Source organism: Perna viridis, chromosome 3, assembly GCF_037379345.1.
Source record: "Perna viridis isolate PV_CMFRI_1.1 ecotype Kerala chromosome 3, ASM3737934v1, whole genome shotgun sequence".
Lineage (NCBI taxonomy): Eukaryota > Metazoa > Mollusca > Bivalvia > Mytilida > Mytilidae > Perna > Perna viridis.
In genome coordinates, this window is record NC_142447.1 from 11,790,208 (window position 1) to 11,803,544 (window position 13,337).

The 13,337-nt window shown below is 33.1% G+C and overlaps 1 protein-coding gene across 6 annotated transcripts in view; it reads left to right on the forward strand.

Moving 5' to 3' along the window:
- The first annotated feature begins 4,678 nt into the window (after positions 1–4,678).
- Positions 4,679–13,337, forward strand: part of LOC148621015 (uncharacterized) — a 100,400-nt gene continuing 91,741 nt past the window's right edge. For 2 of the 6 annotated variants that reach the window (XM_088575007.1, XM_088575005.1), the window contains exon 1: positions 4,681–4,983. The gene's annotated coding sequence lies outside the window, so the exon portion shown is untranslated. Of the gene's footprint in view, positions 4,984–7,474; positions 7,617–13,337 lie in introns of those variants that run through there. The other 4 variants (XM_088575004.1, XM_088575001.1, XM_088575006.1 and 1 more) reach the window with 4 other exon arrangements.

A 13,337-nucleotide genomic window follows, 5' to 3' on the forward strand; every position in this document is an offset into this window, starting at 1 on the left:
TTATCGTGCTTTTCGCGGAGAAATAGTGCGGACCTCGACGAAAGAACTAAGTAATTGAAGGCACGAGACCGCAATTAATTTTCAAGTGCATATCAATATACACATTTGAGCAGATTAAAAAGTTCCACCGGCGCAAACTGAATAAAACTTCTCTGGCCTAAAGATATGTACAAACAGGATTTTATATATAAATTGTAGAAAATTTTACCATCATTTTCTGAAATTAATACATATAATTCGGAGATGGGGTAAAGATGACAAATGAACTGAGTTAAAAGTCCTAAATTTTAACCTTCTTCCACTGAACCAAATCACAACTTTTAGTCAGAATTGATTAATGAAAAAAAAATCCCATGTAATTTTAACCTATTTTCTACCAATTAGAGGCAAAACTTCAGCAAATAAGTTTCCAGTAAAAGTATGAAAAAATGTGGAAGGTACCTACTACCAAAGTTGGAACTATATTAATTGTGTTCTCGTACCTGAAGCGGACCTTTGCGAAAGCAGTTTTTAACAGTGAGTTTCCGCACTGAAAAATACTTCAAAACTATATACTACCGTATTAATCGCTTTTGGTATTCGGCACGATAATTTTTTTTGTTTTGACCACCCAAAAGGGATTATAGCGTAGTGGTATTAATCAAATGTGGATTCTGAAAAATACACAATCTTAAATCTCGCTCCTTAGCTGAAGTTTCATTATAAACAACCTTACCCCATGACAATTGAAAACCCGTCTATAAAGCATAAAATTGCAAAAATATGATAGTTCTTCGTGATAACATCGCGTGTAAACCTGTGATCTGTGCATGGGGCATCAACACAAAACCATCATAACTTTTTATTCATTTTTGAGATAATTGAAAAAAAATTCTTTTGGGGCCTTACACTGCAAATAAAATTCTTTTTATCCATGGAATTTTTAATTTAATATTCAGTAATTAGACTATATGAGTATGAAATAATAATAATAATTTTATAAGAAATCAAAGCACCGAAGGTGCTGAAACTCGGAAGACGCTTGGCGTGCAACCTGCAAGATAGGTTCCCGATATTTATTTTTTAAGCAATGTGCTAGAGTGCCGGTCATGACATGGACCAAGGTTTGAGACTGTTTTGGTGTTGAACCCATATTTCCCTTGCAACATGCAGCAAAACAAAACAAAGATGTACACAAATATTTAAAAATAATTATTGCATTTGTTTACGTTCTTGAGACCTTAAACTTAAAAAAAGGCAGTTGATGATGTTGATTGTGGCGCTTTTGATGAAATGATTTTGATTATAATACCATCCACGGGGCGTAGTTAAAATCTAACACCACCCAAAGAGAGATAACTCCAATTAAATTGTATTGGCCAGACTGGTTCCCGATCGCAATATTCAGTAGTCCCGGGAATCAGGATAGCTTTTCACTATCTTCTTTGATATAACTACGCGGCCAAGCGGCAAAAATAGTTTGGCGTCTCGATTTACCAGTTCTACAATATTTAGCTGAAAATTAACACTTAAAAATGTTTGAAATATCATTCATTTGGGACATTGGTGAAATATTTAAAGTTTAAAAGAGAATCACGTATTAATTTGAAGACAGCATTTCCGTCCGTGAAGTTATCTGCCGGAAGCCCTTTTGTAATTCTTATACTTACAATACTTGAAGCCATTCACGTGACTTCCTAGTAAAAAGGGTTTACGTGTAATTATCATTACTGTTATAAAGTTCACTGAAGTTAATCACCTTATCAGCTGTTAAAGTAATTACAATTGACATGTCACGTCTGCATCAACTTTCTCAGGCAGAACTTATTATCATAATGATCTCGATGTATAAACATTAAAGTTAAGGTTAAAAATGTAAACATGTAAACAGTCTGTGGTCTGACCATCAAACGATGTAGTTGTCAATAAATTTAGTAATAGAAACTGGATTACATTATTTTTACGTGTATATATCTAGCAAATATATCACAATTACAAATTTATTTATCCGGTAAAAGAGTTATATATTCACATACAAAATATGAATTATTTTACGTAAATGTAACATTTTATAGAACCAGAATTGGATATAAAATTATAAAGTTATTAAGTTTTTAAAATTGGGATTCTAAGCATGAATTAGTCAATTGTTTATTTAGTTATTTATTTGCCCACCAATTTGACACTAAATGACAAGCAAATTAGTGAATATGATATCGCTAATGAGATTTGCGGATTCTCCAATATAGTAATGCTCACAAAATTTGTTATCTGAGGCTACAATTTTACCACTACAAAAAAGGACCGCTATAGGCTAAAAACCACTAATTCCACTTCCCATAGGCTTCTATGCTAATTTCACAATATTCAATGGCTTCTCTGGACTTTACCTTAACTTTAACCTGCAGATGACTATATATATCAGCATGATTCTACATATGTCAGCTCACAATCCTCAGAATGGCATGTGGGGTTAGCAGACTTGCAGTGCAGTACTGGTCACCGGAAGTGAAGGGTCTATAAATAGCATGGGAAATCCCAGTGTTTTCACAAGATAGGGGTATATTTAAAAATCATTATGGAGATTAGGCTTCACATCACAAGAAGCAAAATGCACCTATAAAATGTACAGAAATGTTTTTCCTTTCAGAAACTGTTTCAATTTTTTAAATAAGATGAGAACTTTTTTCACAGCACTATGAGGAACAGGGGTAATTTCTGCGTAGGACTATTTTTGCGTACGTTCCAAATGCTCATTGGTTGAATTGGTGGTCTGTAACCTATACTGAACAATAGGTGATCAGCATGCTAGAGTTTTTCAAGCCTCAACAACATGTCACTTTTGAAGGGACAATTTTTTCAAGTAAGTATCGGCATTCCAATGGGCATTAACTGTGTCTCTCTCCTAGCCGATTTGTTTCTTTATTCTTATGAATCGGAGTCCCATTAAAATCTTGTGAAAGGCGAAAAGGTAAAAGAGACTAGATCCTTTAATTTCACATATTAGTTTATATGACAGCTTCAGGATTTTTTATCCACCAGAACTAGAAATTAAAGAGACTACTGACACAGATTCCGCAATGTCATTTTTAAACCTTCGCCTCGAATTTGACAACAATAGTCATCTCAGCACAAAAATATAATATGACAAACAAGACAGTTTTGATTTTAAAACCATAAATTTTCCTTTCTTGTGCAGTAATATAACAGCCCCCTCCCCCTGCATTTGGTGTTATATTTTTCAGTATATGGTTAAGGTATGTTAAGCTAGTATCGACTATTCTGACTTCTTAAAACGCCACCATTGCCTAAGAGACAGACTTTTGGACTAAAATATGCCTCAAATGCTGCATAAAAAGTTATATTTCCGATATCAATATTACATAGGAAAATTTTCTGTTCCTGACGAACGGATTACGGATAATGGATTTTCATAATGTCTATGAGACTATTGCGATTGATAAAAATTGCGCAGAATTTTTAGTGTTATTTTCTTCCTTGAATACGTCCTTTCATTGCTCTGTACTATTTAACAATATCTGATGCATAATTGAACATCCTAGTGCGAATAATAATTTTGAGTGTGTAATTAGAAATTTTGATAGCGGAATAAACATTTTGAGTGTGTGATTTTGCATCACATTTTATTTCTATACTTCTGAGGAGAACGGCGTGCCTACTTATTCCAACCATGTTTTTATTTTTGTTTTTGTTTGTTTTTTGTTTCTTTTCATCTGCCATTTTCAAGAAATATTTTGTAAGCTGGTCATGTGCATGGACCATGTGTAATTATTATTGGTTTTGATGGCAAATACACCGAAATCGTCCGATCAAAAGAAGATAGCAGTAATTTTTTTAGGTTAACATATCTTTTTGACAAAGATGTTCTCTTGGGTTACATTTAATTACTTAGAAACAATTAGGAAATCCAAATTTATATATGGGCCAGAATAAAATAGTTCTGTAGAAGCAAAGATTTTCATTGTCTTCTACAAAAAAATCCATGGTAGAAGTTGGTAATTCTGTTCATGACTGAGTTGCCATTTACCCGCAAAAGTACCGACACCATATATTTAAGCAGGAATTGGCAGTGTTTGTGAAGAATAGAGGTTTAACTTTTTTTCTGAAAGTGACACTTAATTAGAACGGATGTCACCATGATCATTCACGACTATCACAAACCTCCACGTTTTACTGTAAATTCAAAAACAATTACGTAAAAATAGAAGAAAGTGTCGATGTGTTTTGAATATAAATAGTACATATACCATACACCTGTTAATCATTTACACAATAAAGTGTAATTACAAAATTACAGGATCGGGATAGGCAAACTTTCAGCAATAGTTTAAAGAAATGGTCATAAGCAGGGAAGTCCATATTAAATGGAAATATTAAGGCAAAAAAAAAAATGGATGTTTCGAAACACCTACCATGGTTTCGACTCGTGCTAGGTTTTATATCGCTGAACAATAATTTATCGAATGCCTTTTATGCAACGCCGTAGCCGTCATATATGATTCAAAACCGAGTATCTCTATATTTCTATTTAACATCATGACAATTCAACTTTATATTTCATTGTACAACTTTGGCTACTGTCATTCAGCAATACATGACAACTACGGCGTTCCACATCCTTTGCCGGACTGATTTTTTATACAGTGTGTATGGTTGGTGTCTCATTGACACTTTCCCCGTTTCCACTTTCTTCTCTAAAAATGGATGTCGTTTTTAACAATTTCAGCAGTACTTATTCATCTCATCGGGGAAGCCACATTGATCACACATATCAAGGGAACCAATACAAACTGATCCTTTACATGTAAACTGATAAATGAATGGAATTTGCACCAGTTGTAAGAAGTTACCAGTAGGACAAGATTTTTCTCTTGAATTTAAAGGTAACACCCCGTTACCTTTAAAATCTTAAATATATCACAACACGAGGAAGTAAATGTATAAATAGAAACCTGTCCAAGGAGAACATCACGACGTTTTCGGGTAGGCATTTTTCTTTTTTTTTTTTTGAGGGGGGGAAGGAAACCTGTTTTGGTGATTTTGTATTACCATTGTTGTATGCTCAACTGCGGTCACACCTGATCAAATGTATCTTTTTGTATATTGTTTAAAAACAATGACACGGTATTTAGTTTACTTCATGTGAACATTTTCCTTAATCCAAAATTTCATGTCACCTATATATTATTTTCAAAGACGCACCAAATTGTGCAGGTTGCTATCTTGTCAATCAGAATTTATTCATTCTAATAATCATTTTAATGATACGTACATGTACCTTTTACATGTAGTATACAAAATAGTTCTGATTAAACGGGCACATATCTAATAAGATCGAAACTCGACTTCAAAAGATAAGAAAGTGTAAACAAGAAGTTGACTTATGGTCATTCAATTTTTGTATGTTTGTAAGACAAAGGAAAGTTTTAATTGTCGTGTGGAAGATAAAATGAAACTATAAAAAAATAAGAATTTACAACAAGTTGAACAACACATGAAAGAAACTTTACTTCTACTAACGTTTACTTAGTCGATATATCTGCTTGTGTTAATTAAATATGACTGGCGCATACTAGTATAATTTTAGTTCGACAAATGATCATGGAAAATGTTTCTTCCTTACCAGAGACAGTCCCTGTAATTCTGAAAGGGGATTCTATGCTAATTTTTGATCATTTTAGCCCTTGTTTTGCACGAAATTAACCAAATTTACTAAAAAAATGAGCCCCACTTTGATTCGCCACTGCTTATAGTGTAGTTGTACATCTCCGTGTACTTTCACGATATATGACTGCCTCGTGTTCAATTCAAATAGACAAATTGATTTCATAGATTTTTTATATGGCATACAAGAGTGAAACTTAGAACGTTAAACGCATTAAGAGTTAAATTATTGATTTTAAGAGAGCAGATTGATCAGTCGTATTGATTAGAAAACAAGACCGACAGGGCGATGGCTCTTTCGAGTTAATTTTGAAACCTCCTGAAGAGACATTTGACTGCAAGGAAATCCCCATTTGGGGACTGACTGAAAAATAACACTTCACTACATACACAACGAAATAAAATGAAATGAAATGATGGTGAAAAATGCAAAATGAAAATGATAATACAATTTTAAAAAAATAATACTCTCCGAATTTTCACTTTCGTCTCCTCGTGCTGAATATGGGAATACATAGACTAAAGTAAAGAGTAAATAGAAAACTATCTAGTATAAGAGACCTATAATTATTAACAGAACTATGCTAGTATTGTGGTAATCAAATGTCTATTCATTTTTAAAGGCTAGAAACCACTAATTCCACTTCCCATAGGCTTCTATGCTAACTTCACAATATTAAATGGCTTCTCTGGACTTTACGTTAACTTTAACCTGCAGAGGACTATATATCGGCATAATTCTACATATGTCAGCTCACAATCCTCAGAATGGCATGTGGGGTTAGCAGACTTGCAGTGCAGTACTGGTCACCGGAAGTGAAGGGTCTATAAATAGCATGGGAAATCCAAGTGTTTTCACAAGATAGGGGTATATTTAGAAATCATTATGGAGATTATGCTTCACATCACAAGAAGCAAAATGCACCTATAAAATGTACAGAAATGTTTTTCCTTTCAGAAACTGTTTAATTTTTTTAAATAAGATGAGAACTTTTTTCACAGCACTACGAGGAACAGAGGTAATTTCTGCGTAGGACTATTTTTGCGTACATTCCAAATGCTCATAGGTTGAATTGGTGGAAGGGGTGCAGAGGGTTGGCACCTCTCTTTTTATTGGAAAATTTATCATTTCCATGTGTACAATTGACAAAAAGTGGTAAATAATATCCTAGCACCCCCTTTTTATGAGGTAACCCTACTGGCACCCATCCTTTTCAAAGTCTCTGAATCCACCCCTGATATATGCTTTGGCTCTTAAATGTCAAATTTTATTGTGCTCAAAACTTTCTTCCAACGAATACATCCCTGACACACTTACAGGATTAACACCTAGTCAACTTGATGTTTTAGCCCCAAATTCCTTTTCCAAAGTGCCTTTACTTAACCCAGTTTTTAAGAGGCCAGTGCCAATGGCTACTAAAACTAACGTGACATACATGTTCGCAAAGCAATTGCCTTTCGCATTGATGAATGTAAATACGTGTTTAAATTATTCTTTAACTGTTTCGTCTCGTTTTACAGATTGAACAAATTGGATTATTTCAGCATTCTTTGTGTTATCTTTGTGCTATAACCTTGGTTCCCTTGATTACTCTTTGGAATTCGATCGTCAGATTGGCACCTTTTAAATGGCTTCCGCATTTCAATTAACACTTCAAACAATCATAATTGACTATGAGGATTGTTCAGACGAATTTAATTTTTGAGATTCGAAGAAGGATGCTAATTTTCATTTTATTTTGAAATTTTACTTTACTATTCGATAGACACGGATTTCTGGAGTTAAAACCGTCTCCGACTGGATGAATAATGTACCAATAGATGCTTCCGGTATTGAAAAAAGCAGCTTCTCTCGTTTCTAGGTACCAAAAAGAAAAAAAATTCTTCTAAATATGCGAACATGAAGTATTTTTACTCGAGTAACAATCCAGGTGCAGAAAACCGCCCCAGTGGTAACTATTGCATACAATGATATATGTTAATATCATTTTATTAAGTTCTGATCACAACTCGTAATGTATAAATAATTTGATAAAAACAAGTGCATATGCCCAGACGTGATAATCGTTAAATGTAAATGTAATCAGCTGTAATCGATTATATTTGTGCATGTAATGAGATGTAATCATTAATTAATATGGAGTAGGCTTTGTCTTGTTTATCAGCGAGCTGTACCATACAATGTACTTGTACTCTCTGTGCAAGACTCCTAAGACTACACTCAGGTGCCAAAAGTTTGTCAACTTTTTTTCAAGATGGCGTTATTGTAAACAACAAACGTCACAATAAAAATTAAAAATCATACCTTTATTTATGACATAAAACTTCAATATTTTGTAATAAATCCTTTAGACATTAACACTTGTCGGCAACGTTTTGGCAATGTTCCGTATAGGCTCTGCAGGTATGTTACACTGATCTTATTCCAGGCCTTCCGAAGTTCGCGTTTTAGGTCCTCCGTGTCTTTAATGTGAAAAATGTTTCTTTTTATGTGATTTTTCAAGACCAGCCAAACATTCTCAATCGGATTTAAGTCCGGGCTCTGTGGTGGCCAGAAAAACGGTTGAATTCCATTTCGCTGCTTCCAAGCTTCGGTTTCTCAGGACCTGTGCACGGGACAGTTATCATCCATAAACTGAAAGTCATTATTCGGAAAGTGTTTAATGATAACAGGCCATAAAAAGTCATCTAAAGTCTTGATATATTTCTCCGAGTTCATATTTCCGTCAACGAATGAAAGCAGTCCTCGTCCGAAGTAAGTAATAGTACCCCAAACAATAAGCTTCAGACTACGAGTTGGGCCCTGATTCAGATATCCAAGACAATAACCACACCATTTTTCGTTTTGTTTTCTCCATACCTTCACTTTACCATCCGGTTTTATAACAATAGTCATCTCATCCCTGAAAATAACTCTCTTCCAGTTACGGTTAGCTGTCCAATGTAGTTTTCCACGACAGAATTGTAGGCGTTTCTTCCTGTTAACCTCGCGTACTCCAAGTTTTTTCGCTACTGTCCTCCTATTATACCCAAGCCTCTTCAATTCATGTTGAACTGTTCTACGAGACAGTTTCACAGGTGTATCACTATTAAGTTCCGCTGTTATGTCGTTCAAAGTTTTCCGGCGGCCTTTCTTTACAATCCTTGTCAATGCGTTTTCTCCGCGAACTGTCAAAAGTTTGGGATGTCCTTTCCTTGGTGCGTTTTTGTTGTTTCCACGTTCTCTATACCTCTTCAAAACTTTGGAAACTGTAGACTTATGTATCTCCAAGATTTCTGCCACTTTAGACGACTTAAGTCCACTCCTAACCATAGATAGAATGGTTTCTTTGGTTTGAACATCAAGATCTTTACCTCTCTTCCCCATGTTTACAAACACGCGAATAATGACGTAACAAAGAAAATGACATCATTTTTTACCCAGTCACCGTAAAAGTTACTTATTTTACTATTTTTAAACCAACAATTACAAAGTTGACATGCATTGACATTGTCACTATCGGTATCGGAAAAATTAAAAGGGGGCGTGGCCGAACTAGCGTACATGTGAAAGTTGACAAACTTTTGGCACCTGAGTGTAAGAATAGTGAAGGCAGCAAGCGAAATCAATATTTTTATTTGAAAATCTGCTTTGTTTTATAATGGGGTAAATTTTTTTTGTTTATTCAATGAATGAGTAAAAATATGTTTTTCTAAAATTTTAGCATTTATTTTTTTTTTCAAAGAAGATCCCAGCCACTAGCCCCCAACCCCCTCTTTCCTCCATGCTTTCAAAATGGTCGAAGATTTTGTAGTACTTTGCCATACTGTACAATTTTTAACCCTTAAGGGCATCTCTAGCAACATCCTTTTCAGTTTAAGTGGATCAACTAGATTAATTTGTGCAGATATCAGAAATATATTACGGTTCTCCACAGAGGTGGGAATATTTTACGCATATCATGTGATGTACACAAAATTCAGAAGCAACTAACAGTTGAAAAATCCAAAATAAAATGATTGCCTTTCCTATCTTAGAAAAGCTATGTTTCAATTTGGATTATACAATCGGAATTACATTTTTTCCGAGGTGGGTTAGGTTCTTGACAACAGCTATTGTGGAACAGCAGAGATACATGTACGTACATTCATGTTTTTCCCAAACTTTTTAAAAACACGACATATTCACTTCTTTAAATAAGTAAAAAAATTGATAAGACTCGAAAACAAGTATCGGAAAAGATGAAGTTATTTTTACTGAAATGTAATCTTAACCTATATATTTTTATTTGTTTGATTGAGGGAAATGGTAAATTTTTTCCGTAAGGACAGTCACTTTTTGTTACTTTTGGGACATGACTTTTTTTCATTAGTATATTTGGGAACCTTATGGAAAATTAGATAGTACATATGATAACCGTAGAGCTCACACCTTTTCTTGGTGCTCGCTCTTTGAATTATGATTACTTGTAATTTAATTTTAATTAATTACAGGGACAGTAATCATGATTACTAAATCTGATTACATTTGATTATTTTTATTTCTTTACATTCTGAGTACTTTTTTTGGGAAAAGAGATTCTTTTGATATCTGACCTAGTATTTTGCTGCTTATTCTATCAATCAAAGGGCTACCACATGGACATTTTTCCCTTTTATAAAATATGATTTAGTAAAGTTTCACACTGAAGATAATTCTAAATATGTTCAAAAGTCCTTTAATGCAACCTTTATTTCATTCACAATGTATGCTGGTTGCATATAAAATTATAATAAAAATATAATTTCTGAATCATTTACTTTTTGCCACTTCATACAAAAACTATCAATCAAATATTGAAAATAGGTGTGAAATTAAAGCCATTTCAGCTACCTGTACTAAACAAACAAATGCTGGTTTAAGTTTATATCTTAGCCTGAATCTTCTTTCTCCTGTAGCTTGAAGATCATTGATTTTATAAACATTATAATTAAATGTATTCACTATTAATCCAGTCGGAATTAATCAAGTGAAAAATGAGTGAGTTCTTGTTCAAACATAAATGTAAACTTTATCTGTGTTTGTCATTCTGTCTTCGGATCATGCCAAAGATGCCAAAGATACCTCTTAGTTTTTGTTTGAAATTCCAGTTGAAGGTCCAGTCAAAGCAAAATGCAAATTATGCATGTCAGTCATATCAGGCAACACAAAAAATCACATCCATTGCAAACATTGTTTTGTTCTACATGTACTTATGTTTTGAAAACACACTGAGTTTATTATCTACCTCATAAGAGCTTGTATTTCCATAGAATGTTTCCATAGAATGTTTCATAATACATACACCAAAAAAGTTTGAATTTGTGGTATTAGGGACTATCTTTGAGAAAAAGTATAAAGTAATCAAAAGTAATCATGATTACATGATGAAACTAATTGTAATTTAATCAATTACATTGTACAAAAGAAATTATTAAATTGTAATTACTCATAAAATGTAAAAGTAATTTTAATTCAATCAATTACATTCCAATGTAATCAACCACATGTCTGCTGGCTGTGCCATCAAGGGCTGAATATGTATACAATTCTTCACCAAATAGTATGAGACAAAGTTGAATATATATTGATATTAAAAAAAAATGATAATGCCTTCTACACTTTTACAACTAGGTTTTATTTTCTTCATAATATAGTAAAACCTTAAAAGACACAAGTTATTAATATTTAAAATCGTTAAAGATATAAAACTAAAAAAGATCCTTACTTTGTATCACCCTTGGTATTACAGGTTAACTTCCTGTCAGACTGAAATCAGGCTCTCAATGCTTCTAAGGTCAAAGGTTAAGTTCACATTGATTACCATTAATAATGGCATTATGAGGACTTTGTCCCCTATTAATACATTTGTATGTATTTTTCATTTTCTTTCTTTCTTTTCACTTTTGCTAGAGAAATCATAAACAGTTTAAGGGTGGTCATGACTATGAACTAATGAAGTATGGCCAATTGATACTAGTCACCCCAAGGAGTAATAATATGGATAGAAAAATAAAATTAATTTAGGAGACAGTTATTTGCAGTTTGATTTTTGTTTAACTTGTGAAATGTCCAGAGGATGCTAAGTTACAGAAATAGTTTATTGTAGAGATAATTTTCATGTATTGCTAATCTTAGTCTTGACTTCAGTGACTATATATTGGATTGAGTTGTGCTTGCCTTGAGATTGTTTCACCCTATTCTTCTGTTTGTCATGGGTGGTTTCATGTTATACCTTGTTCACCCTGGGTGTTTTTGCACTATATATTTACATATATATATACTTTTTATATTTCAAACAATTAATATTTGATAAAGGAATACAAAAATGTTACTTGTACTTTGTGTATTAGATTGGGATCATTTATTCTTTTTACCATTTTTCTGACTTATTGGATTGGTCTTGTTTGCATAAACAAAATGTATGGGTTTGAGGGGCAAAATGTACTGGAGTGTGAGTTTTAAGGGGGCAAAATGCACCGGGTATGTTTTTTGTTTGCTTAATCAGGCCTAATCAATCATATTTCATCATCATTCTTCTAATGGGAAGTATCTTCTTCATTTTTCCCCAAGAGCAGAAACTCTGAATAAAGGTACTTAACTTCAAATTTTTTAATGTGTAGAATTTAAAAAAAAATGCTTCAGTCTTAGCTTTGAGTTTGTAGCATTTACTTAAATTTGGTCAATTTGAAAAATGATAGTTTTGTGGAATTTCATAAAGAATTGCCAAAGAAATGTACTAAGCTAAGCAAAAAAAAAAATAAAAATGGGGTAAATATAGGTAGGGTGATCTTTAAATATTCTTTTTCTCTGGGTTTAACTAAACTTGGTGGTGTTGTTAAACAATGTTTCCATTTGTTTGTAGAAACCATATTATTTCATGTGCAAAAAAATGCACATTCAATTTTTCTTTGTGACAATTTATTTCAATAAACTGATTTATCCATTCTTTTGTTGTTGGTTCTGAAATGCACAGATTTATGCAGTTGATAGCCTTTGAATTCATGTCACAACATCCCAATCATTTTAAAGTAAAACAGCTGATAAAATGTAGCTTATTTTTATTTAAGTTGTTGTTTATCTGGTGCTAATGTTTCAGTAAATCTTCAGAACCTTTTTAGCATGGCTAGATGTAACAAACAAAAAGACTCCTACATTTAAGACAAATTCATTGATATCAGGTTGTTAAATCTGGGATAAAATGCTAAATCATCAATGTTATGCATTCGTTTTACATGTACTAATGCAAAAATACTACCAGCATGCTTTAATAGTTTTATATTTTATGCGTATATAAACAACTAAGGCTAAACTTGAAATTAAATTTCCCCTTACCTTACCTACCCATAGAAATTAGTCTGACCCAAATGATTTTATTGCCATTCTCTGACAATATTTAAAAAAATTAACAATCATTTAACATCAGCAGGCTGTAAATTTATAGCTTTCACTTGTTTCATGGCTGCAGCTGGCAAAAAACATTGCCATCATTACTAAAAATAAACCATTGGGGTCAAATTGCATAATTTGGGAAATAAATAAGAGTTTCGTTACGCTAAAATCTGTGGGAGGGTAAAATTGTTCAGCATGGTGGGATGGACCCAAAGTTTTCAGAAAGATCCATTGATGAATAAATGAGTTGTGGGTCCTGAAATGTATTTTTTTCCTGAATTTT